This window comes from Felis catus, chromosome D1 (assembly GCF_018350175.1).
Source record: "Felis catus isolate Fca126 chromosome D1, F.catus_Fca126_mat1.0, whole genome shotgun sequence".
Taxonomy (NCBI): Eukaryota; Metazoa; Chordata; class Mammalia; order Carnivora; family Felidae; genus Felis; species Felis catus.
In genome coordinates, this window is record NC_058377.1 from 93,532,429 (window position 1) to 93,548,064 (window position 15,636).

General features: G+C 37.7%; 1 protein-coding gene across 4 annotated transcripts in view; it reads right to left on the reverse strand.

Moving 5' to 3' along the window:
* Positions 1-15,636, reverse strand: part of LRRC4C (leucine rich repeat containing 4C) — a 1,352,261-nt gene that overhangs the window by 488,037 nt on the left and 848,588 nt on the right. The window lies entirely within an intron of this gene.

Genomic DNA, 15,636 nt, shown 5'->3' on the forward strand with positions numbered 1-15,636 from the left:
TCTCCCACTGGCTTAAAGGTGTAAGCTTCCATATTGTAAGATGGTCCATAAGGGGTTGGTGAGCAGACATGTAGATGGACATTTTAGTGAGCAACTATAGTGTCAAGTAGGAGCAGAGGGCCCTCAACTGATAGCAAGTAACAAATGGGGACCTCAGTCCTACAATCACAAAGAATTGAGCCCCAAGCCACAAGAGTTTGGACAAGGATTCTGAGCTTCAGAAAGGAACACAGCCTGACCCACACGTTGACTACAGTCTTGTTAGACAATGAGCAGAAGAACCACTTAAGTTGTGCCTAGACTTCTAATCCACAAGACTGTGAGATATGAAATGTATGCTGCGTTAAGCACCTAAGTTTGAGTAATCTATTATGCAGCAGTAGACAACTAAAATAATTCCCTATCTGTGAAAAAATTGGGTTGTCAGAGGTTCTCAATTTTGAGTGTGCATAACATTACCTAAGTCCTTTTTTTTTCTTTTTAAACAAATACACAGGTCTGTACCTCAAAGTAAATGACTGATCAGAATTTTGAGAGATGAAGCTGAGATAGAATACTTTTTAAAGATTCCCAGGTGATCCTGATGACCCTGACCTGATCCTTAAGCTCATTTCTAGTTATAAATATGTTTATAAATGACATTTGGCACCCAAAGCTTTCTACACTTACTTCCTCTTATTTCCTTGTACAGTAAATCACACATGGTATTTGCTGTAGCTCCAGAGACCGATTTTTAAAACATGGGAATGGCTGTGCTTAATAAATATATCTATCTTTGGCCATCTTCCAAACCAATATGTCATCAACTACTGTGTGGTCATTTACTTTCCCTCTTGAGACAGAGAGAGAGAGAGAGAGAGAGAGAGAGAGAGAGAGAGAGAGAGAGACATACACGCACACCCATTTTAAATGACCTACATGTACAAAGTGACTGCAAATGAAGTCTGGAGTAGGGATGGAAACAGGCACATATTATTACTTTCTTTCCTCTCCTTGTCTCTAAAATCAGAACTTTCACTTCCATCCCAACTCCTACTAGGCAAAATTCTCACATTTTCTATTTTTTGTACCAATACCTGAGCAAAGCTCTGTTGCTCCCTATCATCAATCTATAATGAGAGAGGAAAACACAGGTAAGGAGAGGAGAAACTAAGCCTTGGAGAACTCTCAGCTATAAATTAAAGTTCGATCTTACTTATATTTTAAAAGTAATGGCCCCATGGAATAGAAACTAGAGAGTTTTTCCTCCCTCCGTTCACTTCTAATTTATATTTGTCCCAAGCCAAGGTACTGAGAGGAAAAGTTGTAGAAGCTATGGGGCTAGATAATTGATTTTCAGTTCTTGTCTTCAAAAAAGAGGAATAACAGGAACAGACAGAGCATTAGATGGTAGCTTTATAAGGGCATGTGCCTCAGTTTTGATCCTTGGTTTAATGTGCTAACCTCCATGCCCCTGGTTCAAGGCTCTATAGTTGTTGTGTTTCTAAGGGCAAATACAAATACTGAATAAGTGGTTCATTCTAGGTTGCCCTTTTTTCAAATGGGGTCAAACTACTTTTTGCAGATTTTCTTGCAAGTGATTTATTATATTGCAGAAAAAATGAATGAATGAATAAATGAATGGACTCATTCTCCTTTTTTCCTAATCATCCCCGTGCAGAGTTTGTAAGATCCATTAATCATGTACTGGGCTTGAATGAGTTTTTAGGACTTCAGAAGGCAGCCTGCTTGAGTTTTAAGCAGAATTTTCCTTTTATTAATGAAATAGTAAATCAAAAAAATGTTGAAAAAGGAGAAGCAAATAATTTGCAATCTCATCTTCAAAGCCAAAGAGTTCTCAGAGACTTATTTTTTCCTGCTTTTAGATACCAGGTCAGTGGGTCTGGGTTTGGGAATCCTTAGATAGCTCATGTTTCAAACAGAAAGCCTGGTGGGGTTCTCTTCTCTTCTCTCTTTCTAGCACTATTCCTCACCCCCACCCCAAGTCTTATTACTCTTTTCTGTTGAAGCTGTCTTTGGAACAAAGATTGACCTTTAATTAGCACTTGTGTGCTTCCAAATAAACAACATACTTCATTGTATTTCAGTCTCTTACTCTCAAAAATTCTTAATAATAACTTCATATGGGACTTCACATTTCAAATTCTGATTGGGCCGTGCCACTTGGCACTTTGACTTGTACTTCTTTTTTTATTTTATAAATACTTATGTTTAATCCGAATCTCTACTGGCTAAACTTACTTTTCTAAGTATGATGCACAATCTAATATATCTCCCCAGGATATTGTGTCTTACCATTGAACTTATTATAGGAACAGTGGATATGATATCTCGTCTTTTATAATAAACCCAACCAACCACATCATATTCTCACTGCCACTAGAACATTTAATTCCTTTGATAATAGTTTTAATTGTTGCTAAGAACAATATTTTCCCAGAGCTCTTCATTTCCATCACCAGAAAAAATATGTGTTTATTTCCTTTTCCAAGAGCAACCTTTTCCCCGGGAGGGGGGGGGGGAGGGGGGATTACCTTAAAACCACACAAGATGTATTAAGCATTCTAAGGAGTGGAGAACAATAAACCAAATTGAGAAGTGAAATCTGGAATATACAACCACATACACTAGATACAGACTTTCCTCTTACACTCCAGTGCCCTCTCATCCATAATGAAAATGAGTGCCTTGGGAAATAAGACAAAATTTCTCCACTTTGGGATGTCATGTAAGTGATCTAATTGACACATAGTAAATCCCTGAGAAGGCAATGTAGACTTCTCTCCCACATTTGCATGTGGTCATGCAAATGGTGAACATCAGTGGGAGGAAAGTGTTTCTGAGGATGACCACATTTGCATCTGACCAATTCAAGCATCAAATTTTAGGTGGCTACATTGAAGGTATTCCAGAAATTTTGATCAATTGTTTTTTTCCCATTTCTGAAAGCATAGTATCAATTCTGCTTTGCAGAAACAAAACAAAACAAATACATGCATATGTTGAAAAACTATCAGCATCAAAATTACAGGATGTGGGACAATCAGGAAATACGTCAATATTTCAGTGGTCAGTTTGGTCACTTACTTCTGTGAACCTCAATCTACCCATCCAGGAATCTGGAAATTGAATTAGACCAGTGGTAACGAGCTGTTTTTATAAGCACTGATACAGGGCGAAAATGTGCATGGACTTGCATTTGCAAGAAAGGCATATGTATACCTATCCCTATACCTACTGGCTCCTATTTCTATTGCCCTATTCATTTATATTAATATCTTTAGGACACATAACATCTGTAACTGAGACTGATGATTATTTTATTTCTAAATTGGAGGGTTTTTTTTACCAAAAAAAATCAGAAAATGTATTAATAGTCTTTGAAATAACATCTAAGAATAATAATAGTTACAGAAGATCCACTGACATACAGGGTGTAAGGTAAGGGACATGATTTAGTATTAGAGTTTAACCACACAAATAGGATTTTTAAATTCCCAATTAAGAGATTGGTAAGCAGGTGGAAGAATGTTGCTTCTACCATTTCAGTTCCTACTACTCTTGACTGATATATTTTGTTGCAGCAATATTGGCCCTCATTCCTTTTTATATAACATACGAGGTAATTTCTGCCTCAGGATCTTTGCATTCTCCTCTGTCTGGTGCTCTTTGACCCAATACCTCTGAACGGCTCATTCATTCATTCTTCTCTTTATTCAGTGTATAATCATTGTCTCTGAGAGAAATCCCTACCTCCTTATATACTTGCCTCCCATCCATCCTTGTTAATAACATTACCCTATTTTAATTTTCTCATAGTACTCATCACTATCTAAAAATAATTAAGGCATATTAATTGCCTGTTTCTGTTCAAGAATGTAAATTTTCCAAAGGCAGAGATTTTATCTTATTCATATCTCCAGCACATAGCAAGTGCTTATTAAATACTGGTTGAATGAAGAAACAGGTTTCTTTCTTGTCCCTGAGATTACCTCTTAGACCAAATTTCAAGTGAAAGTAAGTCATTAGTTGCTCATCACTGAATTATGTGGTTCTAAAAGAATACAAGAGGATATTAACTAGCATTATATTTAACATATTTACTCTCTTATTGATTTCCCCATTGAAAGTGATATTATAGACATACCTACTTTGAGGATGAGTTCTTCCCATGTCATTCTGACTTTAGATAAGCTCCAGAATTTTGACAGGACAACCATTTTTAACATGGTAAATCGGAAATGTCCACATTGCACTATTCTTCTAGGTACACAGACCTTCCTCAATATCCCTTAACAATGGATTTCTCATCTCATTCTTGGGGTTATATAGTTGTGAAAACAAGCAAACATCACAAAATGCAAGAGAAAATCAAGCATGCTTTTAGTCAGGGGAAGAAATCTTAGATAAATCATGTTTTCATTAAAAAACAGCCAGTTTGGGGGCGCCTGGGTGGCGCAGTCGGTTAAGCGTCCGACTTCAGCCAGGTCACGATCTCACGGTCCGTGAGTTCGAGCCCCGCGTCAGGCTCTGGGCTGATGGCTCAGAGCCTGGAGCCTGTTTCCAATTCTGTGTCTCCCTCTCTCTCTGCCCATCCCCCGTTCATGCTCTGTCTCTCTCTGTCCCAAAAATAAATAAACGTTGAAAAAAAAAAAAAACAGCCAGTTTGTGATATAGTGGCCAGGATTAGTTAACACTTAAAGCAATACTCAGGGATTCTTACTTTCTCACCTCACACAGTTGCCTGGTTATTTCGACAATTCACTTCATATTTGAGCTCCAGAAATATCCTAGTTTAGTGGAGGCATAAAAGAAACTACTTATGGACGTCTTAAAAAATAAGAGTCAAGCCTATTATTTAAAAAAATATACATTAAAGAATAATTGACATAGAATAATGTATGAGTTTCACGTATATGATATGGTGATTTGATATATATATATACATATATATATATATATATATATATATATATATATACACTACAAAATGGTTACAAAAATAATTCTATGGCCATCTGTCACCACACAAAGTTGTTACAATATTAGTGACTATATTCCCTATAGTGTGCATTGCATCTCCATGACTTACTATATAAACTAAAAGTTCATACCTTTTAATCTCCTTCAACTACTTTATCCATCCCCATCCCTGCCCCCTCCTGTGGCAACCATCAGTTTTTTCTCTGTGTCTATGAGTCTGTTTCTGTTTTGTTTCATTTTTAAATTCCATGTATAAGTGAATTTATACAGTATTTGTCTTCCTCTGACTTATTTCACTTAGCATAATGGCATCTAGATCCATCCATGCTGTATTACTTCTAAACTGGAGTTACTGGTCAGGTGGGTTTCCTTAACATTTAATGAAGCTCCAAGAGCCCTCAACTGCAGAGCAGCCTGCCAGCCCTGAGAGTCACTTCAGAGTCCCAGAGGATTCCGCTTGGGCAGGGAAAGCCAGGTTGCAAACAGACGCATATCCATAAGCATTTCTGGAAAAAAGCCTACAAAGAATTCAGAAGATTCTAAATCTCTAAAATTTCAGGATCTTCCTGTGATTATTTTTCTCATTTGAAATAACAACTTGATTTTTTGCCTAATTTTGTTTTTGTATGCCGCTTGTTTGTTTTCTGCTTAAAGAAAGTATGGAGCTTTGGGTCCCAGAGAAACCAGTTCTGCCCTGGTCACAGAGTTAAGTTAGGACAAGACGGTAGAGTATCTGCAAAACCAGCTAAGCCCGGTTTTTTCACTCTTTTCTCTTTCCACTCCCACTTCAGAGCCAACAGAATATCAGTTTCTGATTTACTAAGTGTATGTTAGATCTATGATCTCCCTAGTATGAATGTCTTCCCCTATCATAACATTTTTACCATTTATATTGTGTTATTCCTCAGTTGCTGGGCTGCACGTAATGTCAAAGACAGGCTATGTCTGACTTGATCACCATTTTATCTTTAATGCCAACTTCCACACCTGACACAAAAGTAGGTATGTAAGAACTCCATGAATAATTACTGAAGAAGCAAATGTTTTTCTCCTTCCTTAGATACATTCATGCGGTTTTTGAATGTTCCATACACCTTGTTGAAAAACACAATCCTTTTCACTTAAAAATTTCTACAGCAAAATACCTTTACCAAAGAACTCAGCCCAAATCTCTGAATTTGAAGACAAGTACAGGTAGGAGAGTCAAACACTGTTCATGTGAACAGACAAAGCAGTATAAAAAGACAACTTAAAAGTATAGTAACATGGATTTAGATGTCACTGAAAACAACTGCCCCCCCTTTCACCATCCAAGACAAATCCCAAGACCCACAAAACACCTTTACAAAAAAAAATAAACACATTTCCTATGAAACACAATGCATTTCCTAAAGAACAAAACGTAAGTTATAGAGATCTTTTGTTTTATGACAATTCCTTTGTGTCAGGAATTCAAAGTAGGTCAAATGACCACAAAAACTTGTGTCAGGAATTCAAGTAGATCAAATGGCCAACCAGAAGATGAAGATTGAACAATCTTAACATTCCGGCTGCTCTTAAGGGAGTAGCATAAATCTTTTATGGCAGGTTGCAAGACAGTTTGATATGTTTCAGTACTTGCTTCATGCGTCTCTGGGTCCTTCTGAATCAATACTTGTCCAATTTTTGTCTTTGGTTTCTTAGAATCATAGGAACATAGAAAGCAGAATCAGATGGAACCCTGGAGATTATATTAGATAATTTAACCTTCCACACTAGAAATTCCTTCCATAGAACCTTGAAAACAAGTGAGGGAACTTCACCAGGGAGACTTCCATATTTAGTTAGGGCAGCCCCAACTATCGGAAAGAGTGTTTATTTTCTCTTATTCTATTTTGTTTCTTTCAAGTTTCATCAATACCTGCCTTCCTATAATTTATTTCTACTAGGTATTGTTTTTCCTTTCGAAGCACCACAAGATAAATATTCCCCTTTGCTACATGACAATTATCAGCATTGCAAGATGGTGATCAGGCCTCTTCTCATGCCTTCCTTCTGGCTACTTAATTCAATTTGGTACCAGTTTTACTTGGTTTCCAGACCTTGATTATCCTGACCAATTTTGGCTGAATACACCTTAGACAAAACTGTTGGATGTGATTACTTATACACAGGATGGGCTATGAGCTAACAGTCCAGATAATTAATGTTAGGGGAATTATTTTACCAAAAGAATATCAAGCCTATGAGTTAATCCTAAAAACAATTTCTGGTTCTCTCAATCTCATACCAAAAGATATAGCATCTTAAGAAGGGCATAGTTTCCAGTTCCTCCCCTAAAATGTACACATGGAGATGAATGTATAATGAAGCCCTTCTGAAAATTAGAATCAGAGCAAAGGATTTTCAATATTTCTATCCAGCAGATTTGGTGGTTATAATCCACCTATGACTACCCTGAGTTAAAATTCTCTCCTTTATGGGGCGCCTGGGTGGCGCAGTCAGTTAAGCGTCCGACTTCAGCCAGGTCACGATCTCGCGGTCCGGGAGTTCGAGCCCCGCGTCAGGCTCTGGGCTGATGGCTCAGAGCCTGGAGCCTGTTTCCGATTCTGTGTCTCCCTCTCTCTCTGCCCCTCCCCCGTTCATGCTCTGTCTCTCTCTGTCCCAAAATTAAATAAACGTTGAAAAAAAAATTTAAAAAAATAAAATTCTCTCCTTTTCTGAAAATGGAATTTTGATGTTCTTTCTTCTGTACTTTTCTTATATATTAGGTTCATTAGCATCTAATAACTGAGATTTTTAGGATATTCATCTTCACATTATATACAATGTATCTGAACCTGGAGGAAAGGACTATTATCACTCAGATTTCCTAGACTATGTGTGGATACAGTAACTGGATAACATTTTGAGGTTTAGGGAAGAAGTGCGTACATTAACATTTGGAAACAAATGTGTACATCATACTATAGTGTGTTTGTGTCTGACCCCAGAATCTATTTTCTCATATACCTTAATAATAAATACAATAATGTTTAGCTGTGTTTTGCTGCTCAGTTAAGGAATAAAAGAAAAAGATAGCAACACAAATTTTCCAGGTTTGTGCTCTAAAATGCGCTTATAGTTCACATACTTAGTGGCGAATGAATATGGGTCTAGAATATACAATTTCATTTAAATTCTAAATATAGAATAAGTAATCATGAAGGAAAATGCTCTCCTCCCATCCTCTGAAAAAGTATATAAAATCACAAACTTGTACCTGAATTTGGAGTTATCTGCAGTTTACTTACTTGATTATCTAGTTCCTTTTATTTATACAACCTAGTAACTACACAATTGTTAAGCATCTGAAGTTTGTTTTTCACTAAGAAATCAAAAGGGCTTATGTTAGCTAGTTCTATTTCCTGAAACCTAAGATAAAAAAAAATGGTAAGAGACAGAAAAACATTTGATTCTAGTCTTCTTCTTTCTTATAAAACATTTTATGGGGCGCCTGGGTGGTGCAGTCTATTAAGCGTCCGACTTCAGCCAGGTCACGATCTCACCAAGCCCCGGGAGTTCGAGCCCCGCGTCAGGCTCTGGGCTGATGGCTCAGAGCCTGGAGCCTGTTTCCGATTCTGTGTCTCCCTCTCTCTCTGCCCCTCCCCCATTCATGCTCTGTCTCTCTCTGTCCCAAAAATAAATAAAAAAAAAACGTGGAAAAAAAAAAACATTTTATGATCAATATTCAAGAAATAGAGTTTCATATCTCCAAAACAGTTTTTATAATAATGTGTTTCCTTTGAAGACCATAGGTCTAACTTTAAAAGGAGAGCTGAGTTGGTAGCAAAGCTCAGGCCACAGGCTTATTTCTAATATTACTCCATTCTGCGCTCTTGGGTAACTCATTTCCCACTAAAGGATCTTATTTTGCTAAACTACAAAAATGGGGGAATTTATACATAATTGCTTTTTTTATTGTATCTAAAGTCTAAAACCATGCTTTAAGATAGATTTGATATGAGTCACATGTGTAATTTTACATTTTCTTGTAGCCACATTTAAAAGGGCAAAAAGAAACAGTTATAATCAATTTTAGTTATATATTTTATTTAAACTAATGTACCCAGAATAGTATCATTTTATCATGCAATCAATATAAAATAATTATGAGACATTTTAAATTCTAGTGTCTTTAAAATATAATATACAAATACATAATATAAAAATATACAACATACAAATACATAATATAATATGATATAATATAATATAATGTAATATAATATATAGTTTACACTGGCAGCACATCTCAATATGAACTAACCACATTTCAAATGTTCAACAGCCACATGTGCCTTGTGGCCACAGTATTGGATTATATAGGTCTAATCCAATCTAGGCACTGACTTATGGATCTATGAAAAATCATCCACATTTTTGTGTTGAGTGTGGAGAGGGAGACAAGAAACCATTGCTGGAAGTCTCCAGTGATGCCTCTCTGGGCTCTCAGGGCACCCTACCAGAGGAGATAATGAAACCTTTTAATAGCTACTAGAGCATGAGCACTGACAAATCAAAACAGACATTAGTCCCATCAGAACGGACATCATTCAAGAAAACATGAATACAGGTTGGATATAGGCCATGCCTACATATCCTTTCAAAAACAAACAAACAAACAAACAAAAACAAAACACAAGTCACAAGTATTGTTAATGAATCCTTTGATAACTATCTGCCCCAGTATATAACACTCTTCTCGTAAAAGGGCCCTAAAGGGGGGGCTCCTGGGTGGTTCAGTTGGTTAAGCATCTGACTTCGGTACAGGTCATGATCTCATGGTTCCTGAGTTCGAGCACCACATTGGGTTCTGTCCTGACAACTCAGACCCTGGACCCTGCTTTGGATTCTGTGTTTTCCTCTCTCTCTGCCCCTCCCCTGTTCTCTCTCTCTCTCTCTCTCTCTCAAAAATAAACAAACATTAACAATTTTTTAAAAAAGAAAACAATTTAAAAAAAAAGGGCCCTAAAGGTTTTCCTTTATTATGACCCAATAATTTACACAATGAAGGACACATATCATATAGTGCTTCACATTCTATATGAGAAAACATTTGGACTGGCAGTCTTGCGGTAAGGCAGGCTATGAAGGCTTATGCATATAGGATTTTGTATAACTTTGAGAATAACATAATTGTCTAGCTTAAAGAATGGGGAAGGGATACATGAAGTTGTGACCTAAAAGCACTTCACTATGGCATTACTGTACACAGGTTAAGGTATTCAATAAATATTTACCAAAGGGACAAATGAATGAATGTCTTCCAATGAAACATGACTTCATAGATCTTTGCCAAATGTGGTTCTTACTGGGTGCTTCACACCAATAGTATGGGCGTTAAGGAATACTTATCCATCATGTAACAGGTGTCACTTAATGATATCTTGGTTTATCTATTCTTTCCTGACTGACTATTGATAAAGTCCCTAATCTATCTTCTGATAACAGAGTGATCAACAAATATTTGAGATATTCTAAACAGAATGGAGAATTAGCAGGTTTATCGGCTGTTCCTTGCATCTAAAAGTATAAAGTACTATGGAAGAGAGAGAAAAATTGACAGAATTGTATGAAATTTGGGAAAATTGGACTCAAGTCTAAGAAGTAACAATGGCCAAGAATAGAGTAATACCAGGCAACATATATAAAGATAATTCAAGAAAGGCCTTTCTAGTCATGCTCTTCCTTTTCTTCACATTGTCGGCCTCATGCTACTTCAACGCAGGAAAGAAACAAAAGATAGGTGCAATGGGGTAAATTTAAAGCAACACTGTCCTTGTACTAGAAAGTACTGGACAACACAAGTATAGATAGACTAGGCATTACTTTTGCATCCTACCCCTACCCACCCCACCACACACACACACAAGAAACTGTGCCATCAAACATCCCTATTATTTAAAGGTGTTTTTTTTTTAATACGGAAAACAAGAACTGTTGCCTAAAATACTGTACAGGATTATTTGTAATGTTGATACCAATAACTTATAGAGATAGCTTTATATTTGGCAAAATGGGTAACAAAAAAACTTGAAAATTCTGCAAGAAATACCTGAAAATGTTGGATAAAAATTATCATTTAAAAGTGATACTGGCACAAAAATAGACACATAGATCAATGGAACAGAATAGAAAACCCAGAAGTGGACCCACACATGTATGGCCAACTAATCTTCAACAAAGTAGGAAAGAATATCCAATGGAAAAGACAGTCTCTTCAACAAACTGGTTGGGGAAACTGGACAGTGACATGCAGAAGAATGAAGCTAGACCAGCTTTTCACACCATACAAAAAAATAAACTCAAAATGGATGAAAGACTTAAATCTAAGGCACGAAACCATGAAAATCCTAGAGGAGAAACACCTACCAATCTCTTTGACCTCAGCCAGTGCAGCTTCTTACTAGACACGTCTCCAGAGCAAGGGAAACAAAAGCAAACATGAACTACTGGGACCTCATCAAGATAAAAAGATTCTGCACAGTGAAGGAAACAACAAAACTAAAAGCCAACCTATGGAAAGGGAAAAGCTATTTGTAAATGATATATTGGATAAAGGGGTAGTATACAACATCTATAAAGAACTTAACCAACCTCAACACCCATGCCCCCCCCCAAAAATAATAATAATCCAGTGAAGAAATAGGAAGAAGACATGAATAGACACTTTTCCAAAGAAGACATCCAGATGGCTAACAGATACATGAAAAGATGGTCAACATCACTCATCATCAGGTAAATACAGATCAAAACCACAATGAGATACCACTTCACACCTGTCATAAGGTCTAAAATTAACAACTCAGGAAACAACAGATGTTGGGAAAGGAGAACATTTTGTACTGTTGGTGGGAGTGCAAACTGATTCAGCCATTCTGGAAACCAGTATGGAGTTTCCTCCAAAAGTTAAAGATAGACCTACCCTATGACCCAGCAATTGTACTACTAGATATTTATACAAAGGATACCAAAATGCTGGTTCTAAAGGTCACATGCACTCCAATGTTGCTGGCAGCATTATCAACAACAGCCCATTATGGAAAGAGCCCAAATGTCCATTGACTGAAGAATGGGTAAAGAAGGTGTTGTATATAAATTACAATGGAATATTACTCGGCAATCAAAAACAATGAAATCTTGCCATTTGCAACAACGTGGATGGAACTAGAGTGTATCATGCTCAGTGATATAAGTCAATCAGAGAAAGAGATCATATGATTTCACTCATATGTGGAATTTAAGAAACTAAAGAGATGAAAATAGGGGAAGGGAAGGAAAAAACAAGATAAAAACGGAGAGGGAGACAAACCAAAAGAGACTCTTAAATACAGAGAACTGAGGGTTGCCGAAGGGGAGGTGGGTGGGAGGATGGGCTAAATGGGTGATGGGAATTAAGGAGGGTACTTGTTGGGATGAGCACTGGGTGTTAAATGTAAGTAATGAATCACTAATTTTGATTCCTGAAACCAATATTATATAATATGTTAACTAACTGGAATTTAAACAAAAATAAATAAATAAATAAATAAATAAATAAATAAATAAAACAGGAAATAAAACGTATACATAAGTAGTAGAAAAGTTTTGGTCAAACAGGAGACAGTTTGGGGACTCTGCAAACAGCTGTAGTCTACAAGTCTTCACCCTTGATTTTAAAAAAAAACATGAGGGGCGCCTGGGTGGCGCAGTCGGTTAAGCGTCCGACTTCAGCCAGGTCACGATCTCACGGTCTGTGGGTTCGAGCCCCGCGTCGGGCTCTGGGCTGATGGCTCAGAGCCTGGAGCCTGTTTCCGATTCTGTGTCTCCCTCTCTCTCTGCCCCTCGCCCGTTCATGCTCTGTCTCTCTCTGTCCCCAAAATAACTAAACGCTGAAAAAAAAAATAAAAAAAAAAAAACATGAAAAATCTACATATGATACTGAAAACCAATGAGAAAACATGGCACAACAGATTTGCGAGGGCAAAGCATTGACTGTGCTGAAATATTAGGTTTAAGTTCTAATTAGGTTTAAGTGCATCAGTTAATGAATACATTTCTATACAATTGATGAGAGTCATAAATATCTAGAATAAGGAGCACAGAGAGTCTTGGGGAAAAAAAAGTAAAATAAAGATCTAAAGAATGGTTTACATATAAATATAAATGTGTACATATATGGGGTGCCTGGGTGACTCAGTCTGTTAAGTGTCAGACTTTGGTTTAGGTCATGATCTCGCGGTTTGTGAATTCAAGCCCTGTGTCAGGCTCTGTGCTGAAAGCTCAGAGCCTAAAGCCTGCTTCAGATTCTGTGTCTCCCTCTTTCTCCCTGCCCCTCCCATGCTTTCTCTCTCTCTCTCTCTCTCTCTCTCTCTCTCTCTCTCTCTCTCTCTCAAAAATAAACATTAAAACAATAAATGTGTACATGTATGTACACATACATACAGAGAGGAAGACAGAATGAGAAAACACACTTTGTTTTCAGTCTTGTGCTTAGGTCCTACAGTAAAAACTGCCTGTAAAATACGGCCCTTGACCTTACTTGACCGACTTGACCTTAGGATTTCAGACTATATTTAAACAGATAAACTTAACAGCCAGAAAAAAAAAAAAAAAAAGAAAGAAAAGAAATCCAAGGTGAGAAATTTGGATTACATATTCCAAAAATAAAACTACATCTATGTTCCTACAACTGTATTACCTTCTTTTTTTAGTCTTATAATGTATTCTACTATAACATTCTAGAGAACTGAGTTGTCATACAGTGTAATAACAGTAACAATACCTACCCCATAGATTTGTTATAAAAATAGTAAAGTGATCAGTACCAAGATCATACACCTTGTTGCTATGTATCACTTAATTTTGTATCATTCCCATGGCCCAGCACAATGTGGGCATGTCTTAGAAGTTCAGTGGGTGATAACTGAATAAAAGGTCAAGTAAATGGAATGCGGAACATTAGGTGAGCTGTGTTGCTCAACCATAGCCTTGTACTGGAATCACCCTTGGAGACATCGATTATTTATCTGTCTGGGGTGGCCCGGGCATTGGGTATGTTGTAAAATTTTTCCAAGTGATTCCAATATGGAAACAGGATGGACAAATATGAAGCTAGAGGAAAATAAAGTTGGGTTGTAGTGCTTGTATAAGCCTCAGGGCTGGTAACAATAACTAGAATTTGCCTTAAAAAAAGGGAAGGAAAAGAAATTTAAACATTGTTTTTAAATCCAGATATAATTCACCCCAGAAAGAGATGACTCTCTTTCATAACATGAATAATTTCAGGAAAGTTGAATTGAAATCAGTAGTGTAACCATAGCTATAATTAGATACATATGTGATTGGCACAGTGTCTGATAACCAGTCTTTATATCAACCCTCCAAGACGTATCTCTATTTGAAGATGACAAAACTGTGGGCTAGAATTTTCCCACTTGAAGTGTGGCCCATGGACCAGCAGCCTTGACCTCACCTGGGAGCCTATAAGAAATGCAGACTCTCAGGCCCCAGGCCAAGCCTCCTTAATGAGAACCTGCACTTGCCCTAGTGAACAAGGCAATGATACTCATAATAAAGTTTGAGTAATAGTGAGCTAGATTAATAATTTGCAACCTTGGGTGCTCACTGAAATCACCCTGAAACCTTTAAAAAAATCCCGATGCCTGGGCTTCGGGGTTTTTGAAAGCCACCTAATGTGATTCTGATATGCAGCAGTTTGAGAATCACTGGGTTGGACACTGCATATAATATGTCTAAGCTGGTACATACATAGCTTTGAATGATGGAACTGGGATTCCATCCAGAACTCTGGAGCCATTGTACCATGGCCCTTCCTGAATTATTCCTCTTATGCTGGAAGCCGAGCTATCCAACCAGCCTGATGGCAGGGCCTGGGCGGTGGACAGATCGGCACTGCCTGGCGGCCCACCGACAGTGAAGCTTCTAGTACTCCCACTTTTATGTAATTTGGCCTTAATAAAAGTACCTCGGGAATTGTCTGTTGGGGAATTGCCCTCGACAGGCCCCCTGGGAACCACTGGGAAAGAAATAAGCTTCCACGAGGAAATTGTGCAGCCCTACATCTAGCCCTTGCAACCCCCTATAAAAACTCTTCTACCTAAAGGAAGGACAGTCCCATACATTTCCCAGCAAAGGAGGAATAAATGGATTTAAAGGCCCCACTCTGGCAACAAAGGAGGGTATCTATGGGCACAAGTTACTCCAGCGCCTAGGCCCACTTGGCCCCCAGGAGGCATTCCAGATGATGACTGAACCTAGTCGGTTGAAGTACAGAATGGTTCATTAGTTCCTAGGTGCCTTGTCTCTCTGAGAATGTATAAGGCATGGGTTCCTAAGGCCCTCTTGGCCCCCTCCTGTCACCTCGGACCAAGGCGAACACTTTTGTTCCTCAAACCACAAATGGTTCGGGGAAACAACTAACAGGTCATGTCCCTGTAACTGTTCCACTTGAGGTGTTGAGAGATAGATGACCTTTCATGAAAACAGCAAAGCAAATGCTTTATAGATTACAGATATATGTAGATACATAATGAAAATAATGTAGGAAATTAATCAATAAGCAAAGGGCAGGAGGGAACGTTACGGGAAAATAACCATGTTATTCCTTAAAGGGTGATTACACATACGAAC